The sequence below is a fragment of the Anoplopoma fimbria genome, chromosome 24, assembly GCF_027596085.1.
Source record: "Anoplopoma fimbria isolate UVic2021 breed Golden Eagle Sablefish chromosome 24, Afim_UVic_2022, whole genome shotgun sequence".
Taxonomy (NCBI): domain Eukaryota; kingdom Metazoa; phylum Chordata; class Actinopteri; order Perciformes; family Anoplopomatidae; genus Anoplopoma; species Anoplopoma fimbria.
In genome coordinates this window covers 21,783,300-21,795,604 of record NC_072472.1, presented here as the reverse complement: position 1 = coordinate 21,795,604, position 12,305 = coordinate 21,783,300, and the positions used below count along the sequence as shown (strand labels likewise).

The 12,305-nt window shown below is 45.8% G+C and overlaps 1 protein-coding gene across 1 annotated transcript in view; it reads right to left on the bottom strand.

Annotated features, from left to right (window-relative positions):
- nrip1b (nuclear receptor interacting protein 1b) overlaps positions 1–11,801 on the bottom strand; it is a 39,137-nt gene extending 27,336 nt beyond the window's left edge. The window contains exon 1 of the mRNA XM_054626542.1: positions 11,745–11,801. The gene's annotated coding sequence lies outside the window, so the exon portion shown is untranslated. The remainder of the gene's footprint in view (positions 1–11,744) is intronic.
- Between the last annotated feature and the right edge of the window lie 504 nt (positions 11,802–12,305).

Below are 12,305 nucleotides of genomic sequence, written 5' to 3'. Positions count from 1 at the left end.
TCATATAATCACAGTAGTAAGCAGAATAGCGAAGGAAAACATTAAGACTACTTATAAAAGCAGCAATGACTATAGTGGAACTAAAATAATGATATAGGGAATAGTAATAGTAATGTGACTAATAATAATAATCGAAGTAGCAGTGGGTGTCAGCCGGGTCACAGCAGGAGGCACGACCACGGTCCAGGGACCGCAACGGGGATCAGTATCTTTTTTTATGTAACACCAACCCCTTTACAAACAGACTCTTTGAGCATTAGCCTCATGTTAGCGCCCTAGTGTCACACAGTTTGCCCCGCACCACAACATTAGTCCCACCAGATGCTAGCCGCTACATGTGTTCGCGTGTGTGCTCATTTGCATCATCCACGGTTTGACACGGCGCTCTAAAAACCAGAGGAGGGTTGACCCGCCGCTAAACTCTCACCAGCGCGGTGCTAAGCCCCTGCGTGCTAATGGTGACCCAGGGCACACAGACATGTTGGTGCCTCAGAGACGAGTCATGGAGTCATGGAGCCCGCTGCTCCACTTTCCTCTGCTACCAGAACGCCCTGCCCGGGTCTTACTTTTTTTACCATCAAACATACAACCTGCAGAGAGCAAAATGTCCGTTAGAGAAAGCAGAGTAAGGGGGTGTCAGGTCATTTTTTTCGAGAGTGGGGTGGGGGGGGCTGGCAGAGGTTCTAGTTCCAGTTGAGGGGGTGGATGTAGGTCAAGCCTTGCCTCCTCATAAGCACCAAGGTCAATGCTGAATGGAAGGGAAGGTGGCTTAGAGAGAGAGAGAGAGAGAGAGAGAGAGAGAGAGAGAGAGAGAGAGAGAGAGAGAGAGAGAGAGAGAGAGACCCTGGATAAACCACATTCGTCTGGCTCTTGTGCCAGCACCAGCCTCAGACGTGTAAACACAGTTACACAAGCACACAGCTCCTCTGTGCTAACCTCAGGTGTGTGTGTGTGTGTGTGTGTGTGTGTGTGTGTGTGTGTGTGTGTGTGTGTGTGTGTGTGTGTGTGTAAAAATAGATCTTACATGTTATACAGGCTTAAAGGCCCTTATGCATCGGGGGTTTATTTTCATGCGATGAATTCACACTGTCCAAGATATTTTTGTAAATGTTTTGTCACGAGTACTCAGACACAGAAAGTGAATGTTAAAAAGCCAATACATTTTATTCAGGAGCAAGGTCCATTTTTCTGAGCTTTCGCATTAAGGCATCACCCAATCACGAGAAACAGACAGTTTCAAAATAAACACCACAGTGTAGAACAATAAATAGTGGGAACAAAGCCTGCAAACTGTATTACTCCAATCAACCTTGATGAAGGCAGAGGCACCAGATCCACTCCTTTCAAAATAAAAGCCCTAGACATATGTTATGCGTACAAGTTTAACAGAGGGAACAACAATTCACTCAGAAAATGTAGCTTAAGGAAACTCAATGAAATGGTTTACCTCAGACAGACAACCGGACTCTGTTCTGGGTCAACAGGATCTTGTTGGTCCTCAGCATGCTATTCAAACCTTTTATTGAAAAAATTCTGCACCTGTTGCAAATTTGTATCGCTGATATGAAAAGACATTGATGACAAATTCTCTTTTTTTTGTATTGTTTATTTGTCACTCCCCCCGTTGTGTAAAGGACCTTGACCGGAGCTTCCATAACCTTTTAAAACCCATACAAGCTTAAAATGACATGAGTTAGCATGACATGAGTTAGCATGACATGAGTTAGCAACACGTGTGCTTCACTGCTCTCTTTGGACATAACGCAGTTATACAAGAGCACCTCTGATGGGCTGAGGCTGAATATCAAACTTCCAAAGCTACAGGTTCCTCTGGGCTGCTTTGTGTGTGTGTGTGTGTGTGTGTGTGTGTGTGTGTGTGTGTGTGTGTGTGTGTGTGTGTGTGTGTGTGTGTGTGTGTTGTAAAGGTGTATCCAGGCAGGCAGCAAATGCCTCTCTGATTTTAAATGTCAAATCCTAGCAGGGGATCACCTTTATTTTATTTGCGTCTAAAGACAACTCTATGCACATAATCAAGACGGCTCATGAAATGTTGTGGACCACAGGGGAGGGCACAGCGCTAACGATTGTGAGTGTGACTCCCGCTGGGGCCATCCATGATATATGAAAAATGTCTGAAGAAAAATGTCAATATTTGTCAAAGAACGGTGCAATATTCTCAGGACCTCAGGCAATAGGTGCCAAAATATATAAAAGAAATCTTCAAATAATCGCGGGAAAGTTTTTGTCGGGCTGAGATGGAACCGATGAGGTTCTGTACCACTGATGAGAAGAAAAAGTGGCAGATTAAAACAGTGTCCTCATCCCTCCACTCCGATCTGACGCGACCCTCCTCACATTAACACATGAAACAAAGTGAAATGTCATATTCACATCCTGTTTTCTACATTGTTTTTTCACTGTTGAAGCTTCTACTGGTGTTCTTTAAATTACATCATTACGTCCCTCTTCTTCTGCTATTGGATAATGGTTCTCCAACTGGAGAGTTGGCACCACCTACCGCTTATCTTCAAGGACCAACTGCTAATAAGTGTACAGCAGTAGTGGATGGAATCAAGCTTTCATTCACATTCTCTTCACTCTTGAATTCGGTTAAGATTCGAGATACGTTTGGATGGAAACCTGGCTTATGACCCAAAAACACACCGAGACAACACAGGAATGTCTGAGGGACAATTTTGAGAATGTCCCTGAGTGGCCAAGCCAGAGAGAGAGACCTGAAAATGGCTGTCCATTGACGGTCTCCACTCAAACTCGAGAGAGCTCGAGAGGATTTGCAGAGAGGCATGGCAGAAAATCCCCCAAATCCAGGTGTGCAAAGCTTGTCGCGTCATATCCAAGAAGCTGGAAACGCTGCCAAAGGTGCTTCAGATAAGTACTGAGTTAAGGGTCTGAATACTAATAATTACATTATTTCTTCTGAAGAAATTTGGAGACTTTTCTTAAATGTTTTTGCTTCGTCATTATGGGACATTTTGTGTAGATCGATAAGGTAAGAATAAAGTACTTTAGCACAAAGCTGCATGATGAAAAAATGTGAAGGGGTCCGACTACTTCCTGAATGCACTGCTTTCGTATCACTTATCTCCCCTACGGAAGCCTCTGTGTCCATCCCGACCATCTGATGGCAGAGTCTTGCATAATGCCTCCCTCCTTCCAGCACACGATGGGTTCCTTTTATTAAAAGCTGAAGACTATGTTATGTCTCAGCCTGTTTTCTAATAACGCCACAGCGTTTGAGAATCCCTGACATTTGGCTCCACACAATAAAGAAAGAGGACGTTTCTGTGAAAACAAGACTGGAAATTAGTCTTGGCCTCCTTGTATAGTTCCCCGGAGACCCTGAGTGCAACCTTTCCTGTTAGACACTGTATGACATTCATATCAGGACCTGGCTTAACAAAATATCAGATTAACTCTCTTATCATTATCTCAAGCTTAGTAGTTTTGCTGAATTACATTTATTCAATTAGATTGTTATAGGTACATTGATGATGTTACATTTCAGTTGTTTATAAAAAGATCGCATTATAAAATTGTGACCCTGCTTTTTGTTGTCAAATTGAAAATACTTTACAGATGGGTGAGTTTGATTTCTAGAATGCCACTACAAACACCCAAATTATTGTGCTGACAATATTTTAAAAGATCTCATAGGAAAAAAAGTAAAAAATGTAAAGTTTGCATAGTATAAAACCGTAACTTTCTTTCACTCTGGGATTAATATCTAGGACTAGATAACATTTTGTGTCACAACACACGCCAAATGAAGACACGGCATGAAAATGGTCTGCGACTTGCCTAAAGGCGCTCTATAGTGTAAGGACACAGCGGTGTACAATATTCTGACTCGGATGTACAAAGACTCGGATCCATTATATCCTATCCATAACAAAGTGGGCTTTCCCAATTTACCGAACCATATGGTAAACATATCCAGGGGGCAGAAATGATAGAAAAAATACTCTGAAGCTGAAACAGGAGCACGCTCTGAGGCTAGACACAGTGAGCCAGCGCGGTTCAAACAGCGGGGCAGCTGTAGGGAGTCAGCGAAGGCAACTGCAGTAACACAAATCCTAGCAGCCAGCTCACTCGGGACATGAATCACTCTGGACATGAGACGACCTTTCCCTGACATATGCTGGTATCAGTGATTGAGAACTGAGAGGATGACTCAACCCGCTCCGGTGCGTCACTACCGCGGTCAAACGCGGGGGGTGGGAACTTGTAGCCAGCCGTTCAAAAATTCAGACGGGGGAGGCCGCTCTTCCATGATGCCACCTTGACCCTTTGACCTCGGGTGGGGGGGGGCAACCACCCGAATGAACGGCAGCCCCCCGCTGCTGCACGCACACCCGCGTGGGCCCCCCCCTCGTCCTTGTAGACATACAAGGTCAGGAGAGAGGATTGGGGGGTGAGGCCTGGGTGAAGGGTGTCACATGATTGGATTTTCTTCTGGAGAGTCGCTTAAAACGGCCTACTTGGCAATCAGGTCAAGGTCACACTCTTGCCTTAATGCCACAGCAAAAGACGAGATGTGTATGTGTGGAGGAGTGCACAAAGAGAGATTGGGGGGGGGGGGGGGGGCACGTACTCCTCTACATGTTCAGCAGTCCTTGCTAACTTGAAAACACAAGCTATGATTCTATTAGCCGTATTAATCTTCCTGCTTAGTGGACACTTTTATTCAAAGTCACTTACGCGATTATCACTCTTGCACATCTCCCTCGGTTGCTGCAGCTGGATATTTACTGGAGGAATCCAGGTTAATTGCCTTTGCTCAAGGGCAGAGGGTGAGCGGGAGTATGAGCCAGCAATCTTCTGGTCACCAGTCCATTTTCCCAAAGTAATAGGTCATACGGCTGCCTGGAGTCATCCGCCTTGGCGCTCTCCATCTCCTCTCAAATGGCCTCTCTACCGCTGCCCGGCCTTCTACCGCGGTTATGAGGAAGCTGCACTCCCGAGCCGCGGTCTCTTCGGTCTGTTTACCAGCTTCAGTGAGGACGCCACCTCGCTAATGGATTCACAAGTGGACTGGCGGTTCACAAAAGGACAGCGTGTTTCGGGGAAAGTCCAGAAAGCATTTCATGGAAAGATTGGGACCGGGGTTGTGCCGAATGTCCTTGGTCCATTATTTAACCATGTGGTTAAAATATTTTTATTGGAAATGCAATGGGTCATTTATGTATTCATTGCCAAATTTAAAATGGAGTGAAAGGTTTCTGTAAGTCAGTACAAGGCCAGTCCTTTTGCACCTTAGGAGATAGACTCTTTTGGAAGAACAGCCAATCGGTTTGCATAGAGTGACACAAAAATGAGGTATTTCAAGAGGGATTCAGTGACATTCCTCCATTGGAAACTAACGTGCTGCAAATCCATCTGAACTCTCACTGCTACAAGTCTCCACGGCCACCCGCACAGGTCCCTTGTTGCCCAGCAACCACTCAGCTCATCACCAGAAGCCAAAAAGTTACACAATTACAGTTCTGAGCCAAAAGGATTGTGGCCTGGTTCGGCGCTTTAGTCCGGCTTCTATCAGATGTTGGTGTGAATGAATGAGGGAGAGGGGAAACCCCAGCTCCTGTGTTTTCCATCCATCTTGCAGAGCAAAGCAATGTGAAGGTATTCAAAAAATATATATATTGACAGCAGAATGGTGTATCATGAACTCTGAATGGCTGGCTGCGTAAGATAGAAGCTCTAAGGTACAAAGTTTAACGATCAATTCCACTGAACTTCACCCGTTTTGCAACGGATATAAATCCACCACCTCGCGGCATGTACCGCATATGCGTCCCCCGCTCCCTCCCTCCTCCCCCTGTCATCCTGTGCAATATATCCATCATTCATTCATAAATTCTGAAAACTCCTCTTTAGTTAATTGCCTGGGAAAATTTAATTTCAAACGAAAGCTTTTAAAAAGAGAAAGATATAATTAAGTTGCAGGGATCTCTCTGCCCCCTCCTTGCCCAGGAGGGCCCTGGGGTGGGGGTGGCGGGGGCGGGGGGGACATGCGCTGCGAGCCGAGTGGAACTGCGCCGCACTGCTCCGTGTCAGGGAAGTCATACACCCATGTTAAAAGCAGAGCGTTACGTAAAGCCTCCCCCTCTGCACAGGCTTACTGCACCAGACGCTGTGTCCTTGCCTGGGCTGCTCAAGGTTCCCAAAAGGACAGGCTGCTAAGAAGTTGGGAAGGACGGGGCCCTGTGATAGCCTGCAAAGAGGAGGGAGGGCGGGAGGGAGGCAGGGAGGGGAGGGGGGGAGGGAGCTGCTGCCTGTGACAGCTTTGGACTTTGAATTCAGCGCCAGACAGGCTCATGCATCAATCCCTCAACTTACAAAGACAAGCCACTAACCTTGACGAGGCCAGGGACTCTTCAGGAATGAGTGGCATTTTCACTTAGCCCCGGCTTCTCCCCTGCACTCCCGCCACATAACCTGGTTAAAATAAGACACAGTTGAGTAACAGCCGGCCTCACTCCCTGGACTTTGTGACCCGGTGTTCTAGCCCTCTAACCCTTAGGCCTCTTAGGCCATGTCAGGGACATATGCATTAATACACAAATAGCATTTAGCGCGCGGAGCAGAGGCCTTGTCCGGTGCCTGTTAGGAGCAGCTTTGTTTGAGCGAGGCATGATGCAAGATCCTGCAGATCAACAACTGTTTTATCTCAGACTCAGTTACAAAAAAATGCTCCAACAGTTGCAAACGAGAGCTACGGGCATGCAAGCAAGTATCTGCCGTCTTTCTCCTCTGTGAGAAAACAGGGCAGACGTCCTCCATCGTTCACACAGGCTGGGTATTCCTCCTATCTATCTGGGAGCGTCTGCCCTTGTTGCTTTTGCATTCCCCCCCCCAACCCCCACTCTGTCAAGCCTGCGACGTAGGCCTGCTCGTGGCAAGAGAAGAGACCTTCCCTATCCGTCTGACTGCAGCATCCTGGCAAGCACGCTCACCACAATGGTAGAGAGAGTACACCTCTACCGCCCCGGGGGCAGCGGCACTGCTACAGGAGCAAGAGAGGGGGAGGGAGGGAGGGAGGGAGGGAGGGAGGGAGTCAGATCCACACAAGCCCAGCAAAAAGAGTCAGCTCCTCTCACGTCACCCAGGAGGCCTGCTCCTCCGCGCTACATCTCCTCAGTCTTTACTTAAAGTCGGGGGGGGGGGTACAGCAGCGAGTCGTTGTTAGCTCCGTAGCCACCGCAACAAGGTAGCTTGGTGCCGTTTGTCTCCCTGCTCCGCCTCATTGATCGGCACACTTAGGCTTCCACAGCTGTTGTTTACCAAACGGGCCGATACTTTATGTGGGTAAATTCATTTGACCCTCTCTCTCTCTCTCTCTCTCTTTTCCCTCCCCTTTCGGTGAACAATTTCTGCAAAGTCTAAATAATTCACGGCAATTGCAATCAACGGCGATCAATGGGTGGAGATAATTGAGGGGCCCTGTCATTGCGCCAAGGCCAAGGTGAAGCGTGAAAGGCAGAGGGGCGGAGAGTTGGAGGTGAGGGTGAAGTGGGAGGAGGAGGGGGAGGTTAGGAGAGCGATTTCATTCAACAGATGAGATCTGGCTAGTGTAGCTCTCGGGGGTTGCAGCCGAGTCGTCCATCTTTCTTCCCCTCTAGCATTTTGTCATTACAGCGTTCAGGAGCGACGGCAGCGAAGACGCATTTAGCGGATCTTGCCTCGTCATCAAAACGAGGCCCATTGACTTTGCAGGCCTTCTGTTGGCGACAGAAGCACCAATAGGAGCCCGGAGTGATCGTCTCCAAATGAGATAGTGCTGCTATAATGGAGAGCCTTTACTTAAAAACAGCCTATCTTCTGAACAGCACACAGTGGGGAGGCTCTCCAACTGCCCACACAGTGATCGGATTTCAGAAAGCAGAACTGACTTCAGTCATTTTGAGCCTTGTTTTCTGATGCGGCAGAATCATTCTTTGGGTATTTCAGTGGTAGAATATTCAGAGAAAGAAAATACACATCATCCAAAAACAGCACATTTCCACATGCCTCTTAATACATCTGCCTATCTGATTTAATATTAGGACAGTGGAGCTCCACTGGTAGTTTATCGTTCTATATTCATTAGGGCCGCACAAGTAATCAAATGCTAATCACCATCACAATTTTGGCTTCCCACAATTAAATTAAAGTGATCAACGTTAAGAAAGCTCCGCTCTCCGAAAACGCCGCTGTATATCAAATCAAGCGCCTCTTTAACCAACAGCCATCCAGATGTTTTCGCTCCACTTTTGAGGAGCCTTCATGCCGCTGCACACGCACTCTACAGCGGCAGCCTGTGAGAAACTTTCCTGAATGACTATTCTACTCTGCAGCCCAAAGTAGAAGAGTCATTTACTGAATATTACTCTTTTAGCAAATCTGCTGAAAATGCATTGAATTTTGTGTAAAAAGGACCTTTTTAAGTCTTATTTTGATGCAAAGATGTATTTATTAGCAGGAATGTAGAAAAATATTCAGTTTTTAATTCAGCCACTACATCAATCTGTCTTCACTTTACTCCAGCTCAAGGCTTGACGTCTTCTCCTCGTCAAATGCAGTCGAAGACATTTTCAATTCAAATTTTATGCAACCTGGCCCTGTTGTGTGTATGATACTGTAGTCTGTAATATACTTATGTGAGATAGGCAGTGAGGAGGAGGAGGCACAGAGGAGAGTGAATACTGAAAACAGATCATTTGATCAAGCATTATTGACTACTCTCCTATTGGGTATTTGTCTCATCAGTTTGAGATGAATGCTTTAGTCCAAGTTTGAAATTCACAACATAACTGCACCATGTAAATCTCCCAATAACAGCAGCAGTGCTGAGATCCGTTATTAGTCGAGAGTGATTACTGAATAAACAAACAATAAAAGAGAACAATAATTTGGCTTAATGCACGCTCCCCACAAACATTATAGAGCCCGAAACAATTAGAGAAATGAGCTTGTGGCCAGAGGGGGGTGTCCGGTGAGAATCCTCCCTGAGCTGACAAAGAGCAGGCCCGTAAGTAAGTAGAGGAGAAATGCTTCTCCTCCTCAACATCTACTGTCAAAGTGCCCTTGAACAATGTTCGGTGGCCAACAACACAAGTGCTGGGCAGCTCCCAGGTCTATAATAAATCAAAAACCCTGCAGTAAATGCATGACACTTGTTCTGGTAGATTGCACATTAGGTTTTTGGGGGATTTTCAGACTGTATCTCAGCAATCAAAAGCGAGATGCCACCCAGGATTTTGTCAGCCATGTGCGTGTCTCATGCTATTGTGTGACTGACAGGTTTACAGACAGCGGGGGTTTTGAGCTGGCACAGTGGTTAGAGACGCTGTTAGAGGAGATAAGTGCCTGGGCAGGTACTCCTCCTGTATCGGTGGCATCATCCTGTATAAAAAATACATTACAGCAAATTACTGAAACAAGGGGAGAGGAAAGTCACAAACTATTTTTTTTAATTCTACAATGAAATATATCGTCAATAAAAACACAAAAGAAGTGCAGAACGCAGCTGCACAACACAATTACACACTGCACGTCAAAGCACGCCACTCTTCTGCAGCAGCGGCGGCCGCGTTTTGATGGCAGATAAGATTTGCTGTCAGGAAAAGGCAGCAGATGAGAGAGCGTTGAGCAGCAGAGTCCGGCCTTGTGACTGTTCAGCAGGCCTCGACATCATTTGCATTCGTCTATTTGAATGTCCTCTGGTTCTGTTGCAGGCTACTGCACATCACTCAACAGCAGCTCCCTGGACAATAGCAGATGGCCCAGTCAAATCGAGCCACGTCCAACACAGAGGCTCCTTTTGAGTGACCGGTCAGACAAACACCCACTAGTTCTTTTAAAAGTGCTACTTTAAAAAAGCCAGGCTATAAATGTGCAGGTTTGAGTTATCTGTTGCAAAAGAGGACACGCTGAAGTACCTTGAACATCTTGTGTAAGTTCAGGTCAAATAATTAAGCAGCTTAAATGCTCAACAAAAGAAAGGCTAAAAGGCAGACCTCCAGACACAGACGGTATTTAGAAGGCTTTACACAGAGTTTGACTTCTCTCCACCTTACTTTTAGATTGTCGGGGTTTGTAGTTACAGCGGCTCTGTGAAAGTTTAGCCCAGAACAGAGCGCTTTTTGTTTTTCCTCATCCTCCCGTTACGACATCCAAACAGGTTTGCCGCTGGGGAAGCTCTGTAAATTGCCCTTTTGGAACGTGAACTAAAGTTCCCTGCCCTCTTTCCTGTAACTCGCGGCAAACTTCAGCCCCTGACCTTTTCGCCCCCGCGCCGATCCAAAGTCCAATGAAGCAATAGGGCATTTCAGGAAAAAGGAACACCTACGCAAAAGGCCATTCAGAAAAAAAAACCCCCCAAAAAAACAACTCACTGGTAGTTACTGAAAAAACATCCAAGTCTTTTGAACTCTATCAAAACATATCTGACATGATGGCGCAGCGATGTGACAGGCTGCAACAGACCAACTGCATTTTGCTCTCATATTCTCATGACCCTTCGAGGTTAAAGACCAGCAGGGTTTTTGCAAAACAAATTGAGCATCATTAATAAGCCATAACTTCATGGTGCATTAAAAAATTCCAAATGTTACCTTTACTCTGATTGTGATATAAACGTGTTGTAACATCAGACAGGGGAGACTTTGCTTAGTAACATTTCTAACTACCTTCGCCTACACTGTATGTACTGTATATGCTCCAGGAGGTTAGTGCCATTGTCAGACTTCCCCGAGTTGCACTTCAAAGCCTAAGACAGAAAATGACACCGAAGGGGCATATATATATATATATATATATATATATATATATATATATATATATATATATATATATATATATATAAATAAATGCTCAAGGCAAATGTAAGGCTCTTTCAAGACATTAATACAATCAACCCCACCACCACCACCACCACCACCACCACCAAAAAAGGGTATGAGTAAAAAGCCCCAAGTGAATTATGAGTACAGGGAACCGGGGAGATTTCTCATCCAAGACATAGCTAGATATTAACACCATTCATGACTCGATTCAGAACTACCCTCAAGGCCTTGACATTCATTCAAAACCCTTCTAGATGTGTTTCTTATTTATAAAAAAAAAGGGAGCACGACCTGCCAATAGTCATTTACAGAACAGTGCAACTGTGAAGCCTTTCCCATTGGTGGTGCTAAAAACGACTCCCAAAATAGGCGGCCGACTAGTGTTTGACTCCAGTGTGACATAAACTGTACCAACGTTACATTCTGACACTGTGCGGCCTTATGGTGTGTTTTTTTCCACCATTAATGATGAGGCGATATAATGCACTGGGCGGTCATAGTGTGTGACAGTAGCGGTACAGTACGAGCAGGACGCTTTCATTGGATCCGGAACATGAACTAGAATTGACATTAATTTCCTCACACGCATACATACCTAGAATTTAGCCCGGAATGGTGGCCAGGAAGCACGGACAGCGGCGGGTCTAACTCGGCGGGCTGGAACAGACGCCCACAGACAGGCTCTATTCTGCACTTCTTTATGCAGCGTTTTTTTTGTTTTTTTCTCCCCACGACACGCAAACAGCCCGTTTCGCAGCCTCGACAGGAACAATCCTCGACGACCCGTCCGAGTGTATTTTTTCCAACCCCACCACCACCACCACCACCACCACCACCCTGCTCGGTTCTAACAGTGATTCTCCAGATGTGACAGTGCGTTTCTGGGTTCGGAGCCCCTACCTGCGTCGTCAGCCGGAGAGGCGCATCGTTGTTGCTCGACAGGAGGGAGGCAAATCCAGTGAGAGAAAAAAAAAAAAAAAGCGACCGCGTCCGTCTTGACACTTCAGTCGGGCGGGACAAAGATGGCGAGGCAAGCTTAAAAAAAAAAAAAAAAAAAAAAATCAAAATGTTTAGTCCCAAAAAAGACGCCTCGGTGTTTTTTTTGTTTTTTTTGTTGTGTTTTTTGTTGCGACTGTGGCCGAGCCGAGGCGTGTAGTCTGTGGGAGGTGTTTATTCTCGGAGTCCCCTCACGGTGGAGAAGTGAGCGGAGACAGCCACACTCCTCCTCCTCCTCCTCCTCCTCCTCTGACACCACCCTTAAAGGAACAAGACTCCACTCAGCTGCTGCCCACACCCCCACTAATAATAATAATATCACAATAATAATAATACAACACAATACCAATATTAATAATAATGACCATTATAATACTTATACAATAACACAACAATAATTATCTGCATTAAAGGGCAGATTATGCTTTATTATTTTTCATGTTCATTCATTTGTTATTACTGTTA